Genomic DNA, 22,084 nt, shown 5'->3' with positions numbered 1-22,084 from the left:
AGGAGCCAAAAGACATGCCGCTGTGTAGTGGATGTAGCCAGACTGATCCTGGCATGGCGGAGCTCAGTTCAAGCCTCCTTACTGTGTTCTAACAGCTTTTAACCTTGGCCAAATGACTGAGCCTTGCTGAATCTACTTCCCTTCTATAAAGTAAGAGTGCTAAGGTCAAGTGTGCAGGATTTCAGTACAGGATAAAAGTGACTGGTCCATGCTGTACAATAATTGCAGTTGTCATCGCTGCGGCTTTCAGCCCTACCAGTCTGTCATTGCCACCACCTCCTGTGTGTGGACAACAAGGGAGGCTGAGCACGATCCTGCTCGTTGAAGGCAGAGCTTTGTGTGTCAAGACTCCCTGCGAATGGGGATGCAGACCCAGCAACCACACAGGGGTAAGGACAAGGGACAAAGTGTCTCCTCATTCCAGCTGAAGTCCCTTAGCTGAATGGACTCTGGTTCCCTTTCTTGCTTCCTTCTTTCTACATACGAATATTGACAGGCTTACACCCAGAGTGAGCAAAGTAGGTGAACCACGAAGGACAAAACATAGAATTCTGTTTCTTAGGAGCCTCACACCTCTCAGGAAAGAAGAAGAAGCCTACAAAGATCAAAATACTGAGGACATAAAAGAGATACAACTAAGGCGTGGAACTCATGGAGAACAATGAGCAAGCTAGGGCTCATCTCTAGGCTTCTCCTTCCTCATCTTTCAAGCTGGGCTAGGGCTGGCAAGACTGCTCAGCAGGGTCAAGCACTTGCTACCATGCCTGATGACCTGAGTTTGATCCCCAGGACCCACACAGTGGGAGAGAACTGGCTCTTTCAAGTTGTCCTCTGACTTCTACATGTGCTGTGGCACGTCAGTGCACTCCAGTGCAGAGACACACACAAACACAACACCATAAATAAACATAAATGAATGAAACCAAAATGGGCTAATAGCAGTATCCAGAGTTGTGAGGATCCAGCGAGATACACAGAGTTCTTGGAGCAGACCGGACATATTGTTAGTCTTCTTTCAGTGTTCCTTAAATTTGTCACATGTCAGATAGAGGATCACTCCTGCAGCAGAGATGGACAATGTCCTTCTGGATCGCAGGGCAGTATGAGCCAAGGCAGAGTCTATACTGAAGGAGAGGGTTGGTTAGGAAACTGGAACAAGATTGTCGTGAATGTCAGCACTGGAGTCTTGGACTTTACTGAACATGCGGAATGAGCTTAGTCGTCTAGAACTCAGCAGTCACCGTGGATGAAGCTGGAATCTAAACCCATCTCAGGGAAAGCCTCTATGTCTGAGTGCCGGCAGCTATAACAATGAACCAGTTGCCGGCAGGCATGACATCGAAGCCTGGACAATCAGGGCTCAGGACTCAGGCTGAAACGGACACCTCAAGGAAGGGTCCAGCGGTGTTCAGGTTGGAAATTAAACTTCAGGCAAATGTGTGTATTAAGGGTCAAGTGGCAGAGTGGGGAGATGGGCAGGAAGAGGGAGGTGGGGAGTAGAAGACATTACCCCATGGCTGCCCGCTACTACTGACTCTCTTCAGAGTACACTCAGCTTCCCTGACTTGCTGTTTGATTTTCTGAGTCTGGGAGTGTGTGAATCTCACCTAAATGCAGTCCCCTTTATTCCGAGCAGGTGGAGGATGCACTGGGGTAGACAGAGGTGAGGAATTCAGCCACTGAAGACTTCATCATCATCCACACCCATGGAGACCTATGCCTTGTGGTTCCGTCTGCACATCTGTAGATGAGGTTCAGGAGAATATCAGAAAGGCCTGACTGGGCTCACAGTGTCCCCAAGAAGATTCCCTGCGAAGTTTCAAATTTATTTGAAAGTTAAAAATTGGAAAATTTGAGCAATAGACTTGATCATTTTCAACTCTAGCTGTAAAAAAACTACCATAGATTTTTAAAAATCCAAGTTATTATGTAAGAGTAACAGTTTTTTTAATGTTATGAGGCCATGGGGCAGTCCCTCAGACCTTATGTATGCCATTTAAAATTCTTTTGGGAACAAGAAAGTACATAGGTAAATCTATGTATGAAGCAAATCGAGACCAATTACTATAAAATGTCTGTATGTAGTGTGGGGGCAATGAGCCGACGAGAGTGAGTTTAAAGTCATTTGTCGCTCTGAGGCGGTTGCGCATCTTTCAGAAAGTGAAGGGGGAAAACAGCAGTGTTAACGGGGGAGTGGACTTCTGGCCCAGACTGCATTTCACCTGCTTCAGAGCTTACAGAAAGAGGAGGATGCCTGGAGAGAGGAGGTTGGTGTGCTGTCTCAAGGGTCACCGTGTCACCATGGGAAGGAGACAGGCTAATTCTCCCATGACAGAAAGTATTTGCTGCGTAGGGTCTTCAAGACCTTTTCTTCATACTCCTCCTGTGACTCATTTTCAGAGTTCCAGATTCTGTGCTGGGAAACTTTGACTTGCCCATTGCATCCTTGCTCAAGGGAGAAGTTTGCCCTCAGCTGTTTGAGAGCCAAGTCACCCTGACTTCAATGGGATCGGCACATGTTTGTCTAAAGGCGGAATTTGGCTCTTTCTGTTTCAGGCTTAAGAGGCCTGTTTGTTATATTATGTAAGAAAGAGTGAGGTCATATAAATAGTCATGGCTCCTACCTTGAACCAAAAGTCATCCTTATTTGGGGCTTCTTCCAAAGTTAGAAAACAATACAGGCACTAAAAACATCTTGGGGTCAGTGAAGAAGTAATGGCCACCTTGTACTTGACCGTAGGTTTGGAGATAGTGTCAGCAAGGTAGACTGCCGCTGCTTAGCGCTTGTAGTGTGGACTCGTTTAATTAACCTCTCAGCTACTAAAAAGAACACTGGAAATCCAGCCAGTCTTTACCGAGACCAGGATGCTCGAGAATCACAGAGGTGGGGCTGTCTATCAAGGTCCTGGGATGTGAACCCTTCAGCACTGCCCCTTCAAAGGGCCCTTAGGCAGCTGAGTCTAAGAACTAGCATAACCTTCCTCTTGATCACCACATTGGCTGACCTGAAGGTACATCAAATGTCTGTGTTCAGCCTGCGTAGACATTAACAGACATTAATCCTTAGCTCATGGGTCTGGATTGGATTCTTTCGGGGACTTAGCTCTGAAAGCCACTCTCTCCTACTTGAAGCATCCGATGCTTCTCAACACGGAGCTTCTGTCTGAGTCATAAAAAGCCTGGCTTGGGGTCATGGAATTAAGGGAGAGGAGTGAAGGAGATTCATTCACTTCTCCCCACTGCGACCTAAATCCATTTTAACATCCTACTTAAATCCTACAAGAAATGCCAAGATAGGACACTCTGGCACTGCATCCTCTTCCTTGAGAAGAGTTTCGGCAGAGGAAGGCTGGGTCTCTACAGCCCCCGCGGGAAGCTTGGCAAGAGGCTCCTCTCCTTTGAGGAGTAAACAGCTCCCAGTGGCAACAGAATGCTGCCAAGGGAAGTTATTCCCCGTTTAGGCAGAGGACAAGACCTTTGTGTTTCTCTTCTGCTGTGCCTTTCTGCAGAGGCTCCCTCCCTCCCTCCCTCCCTCCCTCCCTCTCTCCTTCCCTCCCTCCCTCCCTCCCTCCCTCCTTTCCTCCTTCCTTTCTTCTCTCCTTCCTGCCTTCCCTTTAGATGTTGTATGTGTTTATTTTTTAGTTTTTATTTATATTTATTTTTAGATATTTAGATATATTGGTTTTACATGTATGGGTGTTTTGCCTGCATGTATGTTGGTGTACCATATACATGCCTAGTCCCTTTGGTGTCCAGAAGAGGGCATTGGATCCCCTAGAACTGTAATTGCAGACCATTGTGAACCACCGTGTGGGTGCTGAGAATCAAACCCAAGTCCTCTGGAATGGCAGCCAGTGTTCTTAACCACTGAGCCACTTCTCCAGGCCTACTGGGTTTCTCTTTAAAAGTCATACTATAAATGCAGCTTGATTAAAACCTGACCTTGGTTAAAACCTGCCCAGGAGTTTATGAAACAAAAGAGAAAGCGTGGGTTCTTTTCTCTAAAGTCTCTCGGATGCTGAGTTAACATAACCTTCCTCCTGGCCATCACATTGGCCTAGAGCCTGGGTCCTGACACAGGGACATGGTCATTGCCAACAGAATACACAGACAGAGTCTGATCTTCTATAGATATCTTCAGATATCAAGAAAATGAGAAGAAACTCAGCTGACCCTCTGACTGGGGGGTCCATAGTGATTCTAGCAGCATCTACCCAGCTGTGCTTAATACGCAGAACAGAGAGATGATAGAAGGCAGTCACATCACTACCATAGACATAGACATGCAGCGTGCTTTACGAGCCCCAGTGTCACAGAACTTTTGTGACACTTGGCTGGAGGGCAGCCTTTGAAATCTACTCATATTGCACAGTTTCTGACTGTGCAATAATGCAAGAACGTGGGGTCCGTGATTCAGCAGTGGGAAGCTTTGGGGCTTTCAGTTTGTCACTAAATGTGAATTCTAGAAGTGCTGTGATTTAATCCAAATGATTGCTTCTGGTAGCAATTTAGTAGAGGTGTCATGCCGAATTAAGATTTTATCAAGTTTCAGCAGCTAGAGATATTCAGAGTCAGGCTGACATCACAGCCTGCGCTCCCTGTGCTTATGAGGGAGAGCTAGAGTCATGCTTGGTGCAAGTGAAGCCATCTTAATGGACATGTTTTGCTATTCTGGGGCGTGGGGGACACCAGAGCCTAGTGAACAAGAGTGGCTGTTTGGAAAATTCGGGATAGAGAATCCTTGCTTATAATGTTGAGAAAACTCAGTTTTTTACTAAGTCTCTTGACCAGGCACCAACCATTATCTCCACATAAAAGATTAGAGAATTGGGAGAGGGTCCCTTAAATTAGCTCACAGGATCTATTCATCTGTGTCTGCTGAACTATGCCTAACTACGGGAGGCCACCCCACTCATTCCAGAGAGAGGGGGCAAACCTGTGGCTTAACTCTAGGAAGACAGAAGACAGCCAAGTATAACTGTCTGAGATGAAGATGCTGCTGCCTGCCATAACAGGTCCGTGGTCCATGTTGGAAGAGAGCTACACAGGCTCCCAGCAGCCGCCGCATTAATCACTCACTCCTGCTGGCTTTAAACCCTGTTCATTTGCTCAGTTTCAGAACCATCGTAACAAGCTTAGTTTCAAACTGCAAATACACTCACAAATTCTCTAGAAGTGTTAACACTTTGTTGTTGTTGTTTGTTTGTTTTTTCTGAATCAGGGTATCATTTTGTAGCTTTGGATGCTCTAGAACTTTCTCTGTAGACCAGGCTGGCCTCGAGGTCAAGAGATCCTCCTGTTTCTGCCTCAAAAGTGCTGCCTTAAAAGTGTGTGCCGTCATGCCTGGGAACTCTTTTGATATTTCCACTTTTTTTAGGAAATTTCTAGGCCTATAAAATATGCTAAATTCTTTCCTCTGTGGTCCAGGAATATAATGCTCTAAGTCTTCATATTTTATGCATAGTTGAGCAAATTCTTAAGACAGTGTTAGACTAAAGAGATATGGATCCAATTTACCAGAATTAGAATGCAGAAAGGCGGCTGGCAGGGTGCCAAAAAGGGCTCCATAGTCCAGCGCCTTGATTTACACCTAGGTTTAAATTTATTTCTTAGCTATGCTTCTGTTCCAACTAAGTAATGATTTAAAAAAAAAAAAAACCATGAGAATCCTGTATTTCTATTCGGGAGGCTGAGGCAGGATGACTCCCAAGTTCAGGTCCCACCTTCTCTACAGAACAAGGTCAAGGCTGTCCTGGGCAACTTTGTGAGGCCTTCTTTTAAAACAAAAAGTTAGAAAAGGGAGCAGGGATGATATGGTAGCTCAGCAGAATGCTAACCTAACAGGCACAAGGCCCCAGGTCGCAACTGCAGCCCCACAAGTAAATAAAGAAGTTAGTAGTAATTGAGTTGAAAATTTCTTTTGCTATAAGTGATGAAATGGATTTTTGAATGATTCTATTTAAAGACAGCAAAACATTAACAAAAGCCCAGTCCCTGCTACCCTAGCTCCTCCATGTCCATAGTCGCTGCCGTGGCTTGTTCCTGACACGGACTCATTCAACTCTTCTCCTGGAAGTTGTCAGGATGTATGCCTGGTTAACGGAGAAAATCAGTACACTGCCCAGACTGCACAAAGCCATGACTCATTCCTGGCATTTTGGGGCTTTTGTAATGGAAATCGTGGTGCCGAGCTGCAGTTCTTACCAAGTGGATACGTGAATATTAATGAAACAAAGCAGAAGTCTCCAAGGTCCCTGCATAATTCTTACCTCGGATCCCATGGCTGCATGATAGAAGGAAGATTTTTGTGGGGTGGATTGTTCCTTTCTGTAACCCACACATGCTTGATACCACAATTTTGTTTTAATTAGACTTATAAAGCACTGTAAAATATTTGTCCTTGGTAGAAGGAGGAAATTCTCTCATAGATTGGAATGTTTTGTTGAAAGAGTATTTGTGTCTGTTGAATTAGTCTGCTGGAGTTTACTCTACTATTGAATACTTTTAAAGTAGTCTCTAATGTCCTGCAGGCAAGCCACATTCAATAACTCTAGCATTCTATCTGTCAATCATCTATTTATCTATCTATCCATCCATCATCCATCTATCAACCATCTATCACTTATCTATCATCTCCCTACCTATCAATCATCTAGCTATCTTTACCTACACATATCTATCTAATATAGGGACAAAGAAACATATTCCTTCCCCATCACTGGGCTCATAATTGAAGCTCCAATAACAGCTGGGCTGGAGAGATGACTCAAGGGTTAGCAGCACTGACTGCTCTTACAGACAGACCCAGGTTCAATTCCCATCACCTGCATGGTATCTGTTCCAATGGGTCCAATGCTTCCAACCTTCCAGGGCATCGGGCATGCACAGGATACACACATGTACATTCAGCCAAAATGGTCATACAAATAAAATCTTTTAAAAATAGTTTAATAAGAGGAAAGTATGGAAATTGATGTAAACCTATTTTAGATGACGCAGGAATAAAAGATCCACAGAATCAGGGAAACTGCTATGTTTTGATGGTTAGGGTTGAAGAGAAGACAATATGCCGAGTGAAGCTGGGAGAGAAGGGATGTGGCTTCGTGAGAATAGTTGGGATGGGAGCTTCACAAGGTCGGTCTGTCTAGATTCTGCCAGGCATGTCTGTGTCTTCGGGGACGGCTGTTTCTTTGCCCAGGGTGTGGAGTAGTTCCTTTGGAATGGGGTTTTAAGACCTGCTTCAGGGAAGGACAGGGATAGATAGATGAGAGTGGCCTTCCTGCTTCGGCCGCTTGCTGGAGCGCCAGCTCTGTGGGAGATCCATGGGGACACTATGGGAAACACGAGGCCCTGGACAGTGACAACCCCTTGGATCACAAACTTATTCCAAAGGTCATTCCTCTTTATGATGGAAGAGGAGTTCAATGGTAGGAAGAAATGAGGGCAGCGAGGACAGGTCACTCTGACACGTCTTTTGTTATGCTGCATTTGAACTTGCACCCAGAGGTTAGCAGGACCAACAGGACTCTGAGGAAACTCACAGAAAAGACTTCCGTGTTAAACTTTGATACAAATGCTCAAGTATTTAAAGTTGGATTTTGGTGAATTTACAGCCCATTGGAGCAGGGATATTTTGAAGTCACTCATTGGAAGGTCGGTATGTAGAAGACATTTTCAGCAGAAGAGAATGCACACATCCCTTATAGCTCCGCCACTTTATTCTGCGCCTGTCTTCCCTGACAATAGCTCCTGCTGCGTGCTCTTAAGACACAAGTGCTAATATTATGAGGAATGAATTGGATGAGAAACACTCTAATCTTTTCTAAAAGGGCTAAAAATACCCATCTGCCACCAAGAATGATTAAGAATGCTCTCCCAATTCCAGATGTGAGATGTCAGGCAAAGCCACGTATGAATGGACACTGTGAGGCCTGGACAGGAGTGGAGGTTTAGCGAACTCTAGACAAGGATGTTCGGAATGAACGTCAGTCATTAGACCAGGACTGCGTCACTGGGCACACTAACCGTCCTTTTCCACAATGTCACGGGAGGTGATTCGTGGCACAGAGGTGTCCCTTTCTTCTCTACCCAGGAAAACCGAGGCAGAAGGAATTACATTTTCAGAGTCTAGGAAAATGGCTCCTTCGCCAGGGTCTTCTACCTGCATTCAGATCCCCAGCACCCGTGTGTTGGTGTTGGTCGTGGCATGTACACCGTGACATGTGCCTGTCATCCTAGCACTGAGGAGGTGAGATAGGAGGATGCTTAGAGCTCCCTGGCCAGCTAGTCTTGCTAGATCTGTGAACTCCGGGTTCAGTGAGAGACCTTGTGTCAAAAAATAATGTTGAGAGTGATTGAGGAAAAAACTAATGCACACTCCTACAAACAGAAATGTGCACAAACATGCCGAAAGAGAGAGAGAGAGAGAGAGAGAGAGAGAGAGAGAGAGAGAGAGAGAGAGGTTGTGTGTTCCAGAACTAGAACCTTCTGCTATGTTCCTGAGGTCCTGTATTGAATCAGGAGACAATGCAGAAGCAGACCCCTGCCACCTTCTTGGCTTTTGCCCAATCACCCTTCTATACCCAGAGCCATATCTTGTCAAAACCTCAGGATATTTGAAGGGCAGTGTTCCCCTCCACTTGACAGTCTTCAGGGTTTGCCAAGAAGGTTTCAGACAAGACCTGGAGTGACCTGGAGGATTTGGAAGTAAAACAGTTGTGGGCTAAATGCGTGTGTACAGACAAGAAGGAAAAGGGGTTTGCAGTTCCCTAGGGCCACATCCCATCTCCAGTTCATACATGGTGTGTGCTCATTCCCACCCCTCCCCCATTCCTCCCATGCTAGATCTGCTAGGAATCTCCCAGGCTTTTCTCGAGTCATTTTTAGGCTTTATAAGTTTGTAGATGAAGAACTATACAAGAAAGAAGTAGTGTTGATTTTAATTAAAACAACTAGCTTTTCTGTTTGGAACAAAAGCAACTTCACAAAAAATAAAAATCAATAAGATTGTGAGTGCTTAGTGCATCGGGCCCTACCAACAGAAGATTGCTTTCTAAGCATTGGTTGTGTGGCAGAGCGGCCTCCTGCTGATGCCGTGCAGTGCTGAGGTCCGCCTCTGGCTCTTGTGTTGTGTGTATTTCTGGACTGTTTGCTAAGATAATGTTTATGCTTGTTATTTGCACTGAACCTTTTTTTTTCTGTGTAGTTACTCTTTGATATAGTTATTTTAAGGAGAGAAATTAACTTTCTAACTTAAATTCATCCAAATTTGTTAAACATCCTTCTCCAGAAAAGTGAAAAATGATAGTTGAGACAAATTCCTGAAATCTCCAGCTCAACATTTTCTCTCTGGCTTCCAGCATTGAGGTTTTGACAGAACGTAAAGAAACCAGTATCGCGGACAGGTAGTGACGTCATTTATATTTTAACTTTACTGTTTACCTCAGAAGCTTGCTGGGATGCAAAGGAAGCCTCATGATTTTAATCTTCTCAAAGGACAGTGCCAGCAAGACTGTTATGATTGCTAGATAATCACAATGGTATGTTCTAGAGTCCTTCTCGTCTGACACACCCAGTTCCCTCACAGCCTGCCAGAGGAGCCAGGAAGAGGGGAAGAAAGAAATGACTTGCTTGTTTTCAGAATTTCATTCTGCATGGCTGTGAAGGCATGGTGCAGTGTGTTTCTCATGTTAGTAGATTCCTAATGTCTGTCAAGGTTTAGATTCCTTAGTTGGAAAAACCAAGAAAGTGTAAAAGAAGCTCTCAGGTCATCCCTTTGTGACAGCTAAGCCACCTCGGGGAAAGGCAGTGGACTCTAGTCCTGCTAAGGAACAAGAGTGAGCTTCAGTTTCCCCACCAGCTCCCAGTCACACTCGTCTTGAAAATGAGAAGTAATTATGTTTGGGAAGAGATTTTTCAACCTCTTAAAAACACCACTTCACACTTAGTAGATGTTATTAGTACATCAGATGTTAAATCAGGGATTGAGCAGGTGAACAATGTGTACCCATCATTTGGTTTGGGGATTGCCTGTAATTTTAGAAAAGTTTGACTTCATGCAGTATAAATGGGGTGCCAAATAAAAAATGTGCAAAAGCCAATTTAGCAGAGCTTCTCTGAAGAGAAAGAGAGAGAGAGAGGGGGGGGGGGAGGGAGAGAGAGAGAACACGTGAGTGAGCTGGGAATCTCCCAGAAGAAAAGCTGTAGGAATGAGCTATAACACAAACTGCCCCAGAGGGCGGAAGGATTTATGATGGATGCGATATTCCACTTCAGTAGGAAGTGTACAGCTATTGAAGAGAGACCACAAAATAGTTATGTTTTCATAACGTGCGATCTACGGTTACTGGGCCAGCCTGATGGGGACTGTTGGGGTGAATAGCTCAAGCATGCACAGAGAGGGGAGGGGTGTGTGCTTTCACAAATCTCCCGTAAAGGAAGGATACCACAGCATCACCTTTGATGCTGAGGGAGTGGAGATCTGCTGTGTGTATGGCGGGACCTGCTGCAGTGGATCTCAGAGGAAAAATCCTAAGCTGTGCCGAGAGCCTCGGCTAAAGAGGCGACAGAAGCAGTTGGGCCTCTCTCAGTTTCCATCTGCTTCTGGCCCCTGCTCTTTTATTGCTATTCCATTCCATTTTTCCCTCCCACACAGCCTTTGTGTCTTCCCATGTCATGCCTGCATACAAGAGAGCTGCAGGAAAATGGAGGGTCTTCTCTTGGCCTGTGGTTGCCATGTAACCAGGAGCTAAAATTCTGAACCGTCCTCGGTTTGCACAGAGCCACTGAAGGCTCGTTTTGTGACTCTCAAGCCTGTCCCAGGTCCCCGCCACCTTCCTGACAACACCTGCTGCTCACTGGCTGCATTTTCAGCATCTGCTTATTCAGACCCCGGTTCTTCTACAGGGTCGGGGCTCCACAAACGTTCTGCTCTAGATCCATATGCTATGGCTTCAGTCTTTAAAATAATAAATTAAAAATGACGCCATGAAGGACAAGCATGCAACTGTAAAGAATAAACGGAGGCGAACGGAGACAAAAGTCCCCCTTCACCACAGCACAGGTCGGCCAGGGGGTTCAGGTTTCCTGTGGCTTATATTTGACCAGTGCTGCCTTGTATGTACTAGACCTGCTGGACATCAAGAGAAATGACTGATTCCCACTGTTTGCAAGATTGTTGGTGTCTAGGACTGGAGAAACGGCTCAGTGGTTGTGGTAGTTTGAGTGTAAATGGCCCTCATAAGCTCATAGGCGCTATCGGGAGGTATGGTCTTGTTGAAGTACACGTGTCCTTATTGAAGGAAGTGTGTCACTCTGGGGGGCTTTGAGGTCTCTTTTGCTGAAGCTTTGCTCAGTGTCGCTGTCCCCTTCCTGTTGTCATCTGATCAAGATGTAGCCAGCACCGTATCTCCCTGCATGACCTGCACACCGCCATGTTCCCCGCCATGATGATAATGGACTGGACCTCTGAACTGTAAGCCGCTCTCTCAATTAAATGTTTTTATTTAGAAGAGTTGGCCTGGCCATTGTGTGTCCTCACAGCAACAGAAAGCCTGGCTAAAACAGTAGTTAAGAGCACTTGCTGCTGCTCTTCCACGGGACCCAGGTTCGATTCCCAGAACCCACATGGTAATTTACAACAATCCATAACTCCAGTCCCAGGGGATCTGATACCCTCTCCTGATCTCTGTGGGTTCCAAACAAACATGGCACACAGACCTACATGCAGGCAGAACATTCATATACTTAAAAATAAAAATAAATCTTAAAGAAAAGATTGCTGGTACCTGGAAAATCAACCAGATTTTCTGTACCCTGCATGTTGTCTTTTTCACTTGGGTACCACACTGCCGCCAGAGGTGGGCCCTCTGCAGGGAAGTCACATTCTGCCTGCTGCTGCTCTGGCCTTCTGGGGTATGGGCTCTGTTACTACAGGTCTATGTGCAGAAGACTGGGAAAGACAGCCAGAGTCTCAGAGTCCCCTCCCAGAGCTGGCACTCCAGGACATCTCCAAAGGGGCTGGAATGGAGGGCAGAGGAATTTTCCCTAGGGTAATCCTTGTGAGGAAGGCTGAAAACAAGGTATGAATAAGCCAGGGCCAGAGAGAGTCATGTACCCCTACTTCTGTCTCAGGTGGATGGCAGGGAGACCCCAGGACCACCACTCCTGACTCCTATGCTCTTTACTGAAGGGTTACTTCAAACAAAGGGAAAAACACTGTACTGATGGGAGGGCTGGGACTGGGATGGCTTTTGTCAGTCTTTTGTGACTCTTGGTTTAATTTATCCCTACCCAAGAGCCCACCAAACACAGACCTAACCTACAGAGCGCCCCAAACCTTCATCTCTCTACTTTCCATAAGAAAATAGATTCATATAGCTCTCCTATTTCACAGAGGAGGACCAGGGAAATCAAGAGCCTCTTCTAAGGGAAAAGGGACCATTTGAGCCACGAAGAAGTCGAGTTCTTATTCTTCAGGGCAGAGTGCTCTTTCTCAAGCCAGATGACTGAAGTCTATCTAGACTGTTCCACACAAGATAGTGAATCTCCCGCTTTGCTCTGTGTGTAGCCAATACAGGAGGGAGGGAGGCCCACCCCTGGCTCATCTTGATAGGCACAGACTCCAGGAGAGGACAGGTTCTTAAGAACCTCTCTAGCAAATCCCAAAACCAAAAGACTCCTAGAAAAAGTGGTTTTCAATCCTGCCTTTTCAAAATACTAGCATTGGAAAAGTTTTTTCCAAAGTCTGCCTATTATTAGCTCTGATATAAACAGAAAATCAGAAGTTGAGAAGCTGAAGGCAAAGAAATTGGTCAGCCCTTTTGACATGTGCTTTGTCCAACTAAGGAGGTAAGGCACACACATACATGTTTGCACATGCACACACACACACACACACACACACACACACACACACACACACACACTGGCCTTTCCCAGGTACCAATCACTCTCCGGTTAGCGAGGAATTAACTTTTTAAAGGCTAACTCATGAAGGGGCATTCATTTGACAAGCAGTGTTTCTAGAAAAGTTGTGCACTGCGCCAGGCAGTATTTACCAAGTTAGCAGTACTTCAGATGGTACCCCCAAATCACTGGTCCACTTCTGAGGGGTGCGAAGTTCATTCCAGGAAAAGCTGACTCCTGTGGAATGAGACCAATACCCCATGTTGCTATTTCAACAAATTTCAAAGAACAGAAAGAAGCTTTTATGCCTCAAATTGTATAACTTTTCCAGCTGGGCTGAGAGGTCCGGAGTGTACCTTTGCATCCAGCAGGATGCACTTTTCTCAGTCTTGGGGACTTGTATAACAGCTATGGAGACCCCTGGCCATTTCCATTTGCCCAACACCCAGAAGCTATCAGAAAATTTCTTGAAAGGCCAGTGTGTGTCTGTGCTGAGCCGAGCCCTGTGTCCCATTGCCTTCTCTGGGTTAGCTTCTCAGCTGTAACTGCCCACAGCCATCCGGGGAGCAGAGCCAGGTCTAGGGCAGTGGCCCGGGGTGCTGAGATTGTTTCTTCTTTTAATTTCTATTCCTTTGTCCTAGTAGCCAGAGCAGGGAGCCAGGAGACCCACTCGGCAAAATTCTCGACTTTGGGATTAAAGGGGATGCCTTCAGCAAGAGCCCGGAGGGGGTAGGCAACTGAGCCAAGGGCAAGGTTCAGTTCCCGATGCCTGGTTTTCAGAGACATGAGATGTACTATGAGGAGAGAGGCCAAGGGGAGGGGATTCCTACAAATTATATTTCTGAAAATAACTTTAAAAATGCTGGTGAATTTAAGCCTAATGTGACAGATTTGGTGGAATAACTGTTTTTGTGAAAAAGGAGAGCCGATCTATTTTTCTATATTTTTATTGTCATAAAATATGTATAACATAAAATCCACTCATTTTAACCATTTTTAAGTACAGGTTCAGTATTAATTACATTCACAAAGTTGAGGGGTCACCGGTACTATTCTACTCTAGAATTCTTTTTCCATCCTAATCAAGAACTTGGTACCCATTAAATAGTGAGTCCCAGTCCCCCTTCATCCTGCCCCAGCCCTCAGAAACCTTCTTTCTACTTTCTGTCTCTAGAAAACTGATGCATCTAAGTGGGATTGTACGTTGTTTATACCTCTTGATTTAGCTTAATCCACGGGGCATAGTTTATGTCTTTGAAGCTCCTCCTTCCTTACTAAGGGTGAATCATATCCCATTGTGCATTGCACATTTTCTTTATCAAGTGATAGATGTTTGAGTGTTTCCTTGGGTGTTCTGTGACTACGGTGAACACAGGCACATAAGCATCGTAGATTTGTTCTTTGTACTTTTGGGAAAATGGATCCCAGTTCACTGGACAAATATTACAGAGTCCCATCTCTGACAATGGAAGAAATCCCTATGGTCCAGGTGACAATTAGGCAAGAATCCTTTGGTGGGGACATTTACATCAAGTAACGGAGGTCCCACCCACCTCTATAAGCCGAAATTTAATGCAGGGAGTTTGCACTCCCTAAAGGTCACATGTGGAGGAAAAGGGAGCCATATCAGCTGAGCCTTCGTCTCCTGTGGGAGGGGCAGGGGTAGGATGACACTTACCTTCCAGGATGAAGAGCATCATCTACTGCTGTCTCTAGCCTGAGTCTGAACTCAGGGACTGACACACTGTGAAGCTTAGATGAGATTCTGTGCAGGGTTGGGGAGCTCTGTCCAGAGCACAGCAACCAGCATCCCTGGACTGTGGCATCCTGGGAAGGATGGTGAGTCCAGCTTCCTTAGCATGGTCCTTCATGCCCGTGTGTCTTCTGGGAAGAGAGCCCTTTCCAGGGAGGCCCCGCCCTGGCCCTGATTCTTCACAGGCTATGGGAGGTCCAGGGATGAACGAGGACAATGAAAACAGGACTCCCCTTGGGTTTTTTTAGCATGGTTTGTTAGCTTAGGTGGGGATGCCCTGGGCTCCCACGCAATTAGATCCATTCTGCTACTGTTGGGGGTTTCTTATCGCTAGTTGAGAAGGTCCTGTCAGAGAACTCCAGTCTTCCAGAGTAGGTTTAATTGTGGGTGATTTCATGTGTCATTTTTATGTCGCAGCCGAGGCCTTGCATCATGGACCAGTGAATTCAGGGAGGCTTCTATTTGCAAGTGAATCATCGCTTTTCCAGCCGAATGTCACTTACTTGGAATTTTCGTCTGATTTTGTTTTTGTTTTTGTCTCTTGGTGTTTTTCCATGGGGCTCTTAGCTAACCAGAAGAAGAAGGTGGCTGGGTGGGGGTGGGTAAGGGGGGCTCAATCTGCCTGGAGCAGGGTTTGAGTTGGCGACTCTGAGGCAAGCATTATGAATGTGAAAATAAGAAAACGGATGCTTTATTTTGCTTTGAGGGAGGAACCGAAGCCAAGTCAAATCGAGAGCTCTAATTTGGGAATAGTGTTATTACAGGTCATTGGGAGTTGGGTACACGCTAAATTGGGAGGCCAGTCACATGAGGAGGCAGCAAAAGAAGTCACATGGGGGGGGCAGCCGAAGCTCATTTACAATCAAGTTTTATTTTATTTACTACATGGTTGAAAGAACTTGGGGAAGACTCAGAAACCAAGTCACCTTAGTGGCTGTTGATTACCCTAGGTCCTGGCCTAGTTGTTGTTTTATTCACAAGCTAGAACTTGCCATGTGTGTGCTTTTTGGGCTTTATTTAGGACCTGGAACCTGTTCCCTGATGAGTGGAGCAGCCCGTGTGCTAAAGGTGATTTGTCTGTTCTCCATATTCATGCCTTATCCCAAGGACTTGCTTCCTTTCTCTCTGAAGTCTCTAAGCATTTTACATATCGGGATCAAGGTACCTGGATAATCAAACACACACACACACACACACACACACACACACACACACACACACACACGGGGGTGGGGAGAGAAAGGGAGGAAGGGAGGAAGGGAGGGAGACCTACATTACCTTTTTTATTTCCATTCCCTCATCACCAATGCTGCAAATGCCATCTTGAATTAATAAAGAGATAGACCTCGCTCCCACTGTGGCCAGCTCTGAGCAGTCCCTTCCGACTTCCACCTGGTTTAGCTGTGGGACCTAAAGTGCTGATTTTCCTTGAATCGAAGTTGCATTTCCAGATGTCTTAAGCTAGGCCTCGTTAGCTGCATTTGAGATAAGGTGTTAGAAAGCACAAGACTATCTGGAAGCCGTGAAGTGATACCCAGCGCAAACAAGCTGTGGTCATGGTCCTAAATGGAGTGCCTTACTAAGTGTGTGACAGCCTGCTGGAGCCACCACAGCCTGAGGGCCAGCGATGCTTGTGATCAACGTTAGGAACAGAAGGTGTGTGGAAACTTTCTATAATAGCAGCCTGCTCTCCAGACTGGCACAGGCAAGTGAGCAGGGACCGTGACACCGTTAGTGGCAGCGCCAGGGCATTGGTGAATGACCGTAGCAACTTGCCCTGTACCTTAGTTTCCCATGTGGAATAGGGAGGGTAAGTTCAGGAGATGGTTGAAAAGTGAAATCAAGTCATCAAGTAGACAGGGAGTGTAGAACCGTTGTGAGAGTTCACACCACAGCCACCTGTGCTTGAACAAACCTGACTGCTTGCCCCTTCTCAACATGCCTCTGACGTCACAATGCCCAGTGGTCACCCAATAATGATGAGCTGTGCCCAGCAGACACCAGAGGAGGGGAGAAGAGGAGGAGGACCAAGTGGAGAGGGAGGAGATGGAGCAATCCCTTATGTGATCGATCATTCCATCCACACGCACAGTTCTCACCTACCATCTGCTTCAAGTGTAATGTTTCCAGCTCCATCTAACCTGGACAGCGTCTGTGTCCTCCCCCTCAAGCGCAACACAGTATTATGGTCCTCTAGTCAAGAGACCTGCGCTCCTCCCGCTCTGTGTCCCCTGGTTCATCGGCAGAGCAGTGAGTTAATCCTTCTTCATCGGACGGCTCTCCGGAGCAGCTGTTTAGAGGTAAAATGTTCTGGCTGCCATGGCTTCCTACAGACCCATCACCACCCTCCTCCTGGGAGCAAGGCTGTACCCTGTGGACTATGTAGAGGCTGGAGGGTGGGAGTCTGTGGTTTTAAAAAAAAATACGACAGCACTGACATTTGAGCCTCGTTGTGTTTGTGGGCCACCCCAGGCTGGGTCACACTTTATTGCACAGCGCCCTAAAATCCAGACAGGTGTGGTCCTAGCTTCCCTGTCCATCCTTAGAAGGACATTGTGCCCCTTTTCGCTGGACAGATTGCAATGAGTGGAAAAACAGGGAGGCCAGCCCTGTCTTTGAAATAGTATGGCATTTTGATAACTTGCTTATTGTTTTAAACTCGTGACTTCAAAAAAAAAAAAGTCCACATCATTTTGAAGCTATTCCTCTGATCTCTTCTCCTGGCCAAAATAAAATAGAAATCACCTTTTCTTAGCCAGCCTCACATTTGCCTTCCTTGGGAATTTAAGCGTTAGAATGTAGAGCTATGCTTTTCTTGCTCCCCTGCCAGTGGTTTGCAAACATGAGCCATGGTCTCAGTGATCTGCAAGGCTAGTCAAACAGGGTCCTCCTTCCACAGCTGGGGTGGGACATGGAGGTAGGTTCCTAACAAGTCCCCAGATGAGCAGCCTTCAGCAGCTGGGGCGGGACATGGAGGTAGGTTCCTAACAAGCCCCCTATGTTATTTCAATTGACTGTTCAGTCAGTTACAAAAATTCAATAACTCGTGCTCAGGCATTAGGTCACTAGAAGAGGATTTACTTACATAAAGTGCATCTGTAAAGCCCTAGATTCAGCTCCCAACACCGCAAATAGGAAGCAGAGTGGGTGTGTGTGTGTGAAAAGATTTAGTAGTTCAGGCATCCCATCAGTCAAGAGACTGCATTTTCCAAAGAGGAAATAACCGAAGTACATCATGTTCATACAGCTTAGTAGGAATTCAAGTCCAGATAACACTATACTTTGGGGCCCATCTTTTTATGGCCCAACCCATATCCCACCAAGTCATTCAATGGTTCTTGGAAATGAATGTCCCCAAAAGGGGCTCCTGGAGTGTAGTTTGTCAAGCCAGGGTCCTGGCTGCAGTCCCCAGCTGACCCGCCCATGTCGCCTGCAGTTCTGTGTGAGTAGGGGCAGGACCCATCCTTGGTCTGGAGATCTGTTCAGCATGTGGCTGGAAGGTGCTTGGAGCACATTGGTAGGTAAGGGCTGGTCCTGTTTTCTGGGGCCCACACACCGTTGCCAATTCTGCCTGAGTTTCCACTGTTAATTCTTAGCATTGTCATGGGGCAGGGGACCTGAGAAGGGACAGACTGTTGTAATCAACTGTCGTAGAAAAGCTTCTGCATCTCTTTCAACCCACCGAGTCCAGCAAGACTGCATGGTTGGCCTCTATTTGGGGGAGGGAGCAGCAGAACAACAGGAAGTAATGTCCTCACTCCCATGAAACAGAGAATGACAAGAGAGTGTCATTTGGCCTGGCCAGTCATGGAGCTCAGATGTATGATGGCTACCGTGGGAAAATGAGATGGGGTGGAAGCAGAATCTTCTCCATTGCAGGGGCGAAGGTGAAAAGGGAATCTCCAGCAGAGAGAATCTAATGTCAAAAGTAGGATTTAAACAGCCGAAGGCCGTCTCTACTAGAACAGTGACAAGAGACCCAGGTCTGGTGGGTTGTGCTTCTTGCCAAGCAGTGCTGGATGCTAGCTGGAGATCTTCTAGAGAGCTGAGGATCTTTTGACAGAAAACAACTGCCTTTTACAGCCGTGCTCTTGGTTCCAAGTGACTCCTGTAGTCCGATTCTCTCCAAATGATCTGCATTGAAGTCACTTCTGTGGTTCTAGCATGTTCTCTCAGCTCTCTCCCAACCTCATCGAAAGGGACAGGTTCTAGTGACTGAGACTAAAGACAGGTATCGGGTTGACAGGTCCACCCATCTCTAAAGGTGGCGGTGTAAAAGGTCCATTAAAACAACACGACACCATTGACAACGCTGCTGCCATCCTTGGCTCGGGACCAGTAGGCTAGAGCTTTGCATTATCTTTCTCCCTGCTGGGCCCTGTCCCCAGGACTGGAGGTAAGGAAGAGGGCCAGTAGGAGAGTTTCTAAACCCCTGGACGTAGAATGCACCACTGCTCCTAGCTTCCGCCATAACGTTTAAAAGATTTGTCTCCTGGAAGGAGCCTCTCCCATTTAGAGCTACCCTCTCTGTTTTTACCCCAGTGAGTGAGTCTGTTGGCCCTGGGCTGTTGAAAGTAGGTAGACAAAGTTCACTCGTCTTTGTCTGGACCTTGCTGCCTGGGCCTGCTCTTCTCCACACTCTCTTCTTTCTCCTTCCCCATGACTTCCCCTCCCCTTGTTTTGGTGTCTTCGTTTCTTGCAGAGTCTAGACAGCATTCTTGGATTCAGGATGCACGAGTCACAGACCTTCTACCGACGGCCTCAGTTTTGATTGCAGTTTCTCACCAAGTTAGCTAAGGTGAGGGTTCCTCACCTGGTCAGTCCTAACAGCTCTGCTCCAGCTGTGGACTCACAGCTCCACTTGGCTCTGTGCCCAAAGAGAAAGGCCCACAGCCTTCCCAATCTTCACCTTTCCTCGTGTCCTTGCTGCTCTCGGCCCCCAGGACTTCAACTTTTAGAGGTGGTTCCCCTTCTTAAAAAACATAAAATCCTGAAACTTGAGTCTGAATATGTCAGCAAGCCTACTAACCTGGGTGAGTCTGCGGCACAAGTAACAGGTGATAGTGACTGGCCCTTCTCTGCTTCCCAGAGTACCAGCTTGGGAATGCACCAGAAGGGAGGTGAGGCGTGCCTCTCACTCCCTCTACAGGGCTATCTGTGGAGCACAGTGCGCTCCAGGATGGCCTCTGCTCTTGTGGCTGACCAGGACTTCCTCAGCACCGTGCACAGTTGGTTTGTGACAGAGATTCAGATAGCCCGTCTGATAAAATTGTTTCTTCTCCGTCGTGTGACATATGTCGACATACTTCAGATTTAACGCCGATGTGCATAAAACATAAAGCTCACAATCAACAGCTTCGATATGCATATTTGGGGGACTATCAATGTGTTTTCCTTGGTGACAGCATTTATATAGTTACACACCGTAGCATAGGCTCATACATTCACACTTCCACATTGGGTTCCCAGCGATTCAGATGGAGCATTTTGTCTGTTGTGATACAACTCCATCTAGCTTAGAAAGTGTGGGACCCGGTGAAGTGACAGTTTGGGTTCATTTTAGAAAACAGGTCCCTAGTGTCAGAGTGGAACATGTTGACTGCAGTTTCCCCCACACTTCCTAAGGCTAATCCCTAGAGAGTGAATTAGCCATCGTCCAGGTTGACCCACGTGATCAACAGTGAACTACCACGGCTCTTTTGAGAACTGCCAGGCCCTCCAGGATGCTCTTCCAGCTGCTCCTCGCTGGATGGTACCAAGCACTCAGGTCTGAGTGCGCGCTAAGGCCTCTTACATTGTAGTGGACATTGCAGAGTCTGGCTTCTATCAGAATTCTCCTTTCTTGCACTTCCCATGCGACAATGCCCAGCGCCCCTGCAGTACTCTAAGCATGCCTTTTTCAGAGGTCAGCACGAGGCTCACTCTTTTAAAGCCTCAGGGCATCACTTTGTGGTGGAGGGGGTTTGGTCTGGGGTGGGGGGTGAAGATCGATGACGGCAGAAACTCGAGTCTTTACGGAATGCGCAGCTCACCCCCACCCCCACCCCCCCGTAGTTCTGCGAACGGTGCTTACAAAATTGCTCGCTGTGGCTGTCAAGAGGAAGGGAATGGCGTCTCCACCTGCAATTTCCATGTGTTTAAGAGACCCATTCCTAAGAAGGTTTATTAAAACTATCACCATCCGGACATGAAACAATCTTGACACAATGCCATTGGGATTGCTTTTCTTTCATTCTTCAACAGATATTTACAAAGAGTTGTATTAAATAAGTTTAATTCTGCTATCTCAGGCTCTCAAATCTTTTCTTGTGAGGATTACTTTAATTGGTGTTGGTGACAATCGGGGGAAGCGCCAAGAACTGCTTTCTTCTGTGGCAGAATTTTCCACCCTAAACAAAATGTTAAGAAGGGGGTGCAGTAAAGACCTGGAAATTGAACCGTTTTGTTTTTTTTTATATGTCATTCTTATTTGACTTGAAAGCTAAAACCAATCAGCATACTGCAATATAATTGTGTCTACTATTTGAAAGAAATTTCTAGAAAATAACATTTTGAGTAAAAACTTCAAGTCAGGCTGGAGAAATGACTTGGCACTTGTTGCTCTTGCAGAGGATTTGGGTTCAGGTTCCTCTACCCACATGATGGGTTGCAACCCTTCTAATTCCAGTACCATGGGATCTGACACTCTCTTCTGACCTCAGTGGGCATCAGGCACATATGTTGTACATGTGCATATGAGCAAAGCACTCAGACTTGTAAATAAATTTTAACAAACCTCACAGTCTAACATATTACCAGACAAAACACCAGAAATAATCTCCAGCTATTTAGATGTGGTTAAGAAGGAAATGTGAAGACATGGGCGGATGTGAGTCCATCACGACCTCCACAGAACTAGCATTCCAGCGGAGAGGGCAGAAGTCAGCTAGAAACATCCCAGAGGCCACACAGTGCTAAGTGCTGTGAGAAGTAAAGCAGAGCTAGGGATTAGGGAGGAGAGAGTGAGATTGAGAGGTGAGCAAAGTCAGTGTGAACAAGAGATTTCATAAGAAAAGTGATATTTACACAAAAGTGAGCTGATAGAGGCTCCATGTGGGTCAGGCGGAAAGAGTTCAAGGAAAACACCAAGTACCAAGGTTCCAAGGGAAGTGTGTGTCTGCCGTGTACAGGATTCCGAGAGAGGTGTGTGTCTGCCATGTTTTAGGGTTCCCAGGGAGGCATGTATCTGCTGTGTTACACGGTTTCTAGGGAGGCATGTGTCTGCCATGTTACACAGTTCCCAGGGAAGTGTGTGTCTGCTGTGTTACAGGGTTCCGACAGAGGTGTGTGTCTGCCATGTTACAAGGTTCCCAAGGAGGCATATGTCTGCCGTGTTAAGGGAGCCGGGTTGGAATAAATGCAAGAAGGACAGAAGCAGGGTGGGAC

At 46.4% G+C, this 22,084-nt stretch overlaps 1 protein-coding gene across 3 annotated transcripts in view; it reads left to right on the top strand.

Moving 5' to 3' along the window:
* The window catches only part of Samd4a (sterile alpha motif domain containing 4A), a 214,672-nt gene that overhangs the window by 98,774 nt on the left and 93,814 nt on the right, over positions 1-22,084 (top strand). Inside the window, exon 1 of one of the 3 annotated variants that reach the window (XM_087911989.1) lies at positions 16,652-16,959. The exons of the other annotated variants lie outside the window; for them this stretch is intronic. The gene's annotated coding sequence lies outside the window, so the exon portion shown is untranslated. Of the gene's footprint in view, positions 1-16,651; positions 16,960-22,084 lie in introns of those variants that run through there. 3 annotated transcript variants of the gene reach the window in all.

The sequence above is a fragment of the Myodes glareolus genome, chromosome 12 (genome assembly GCF_982192425.1).
Source record: "Myodes glareolus chromosome 12, mMyoGla1.1, whole genome shotgun sequence".
Taxonomy (NCBI): domain Eukaryota; kingdom Metazoa; phylum Chordata; class Mammalia; order Rodentia; family Cricetidae; genus Myodes; species Myodes glareolus.
This window is presented reverse-complemented; position numbering and strand designations above follow the sequence as displayed.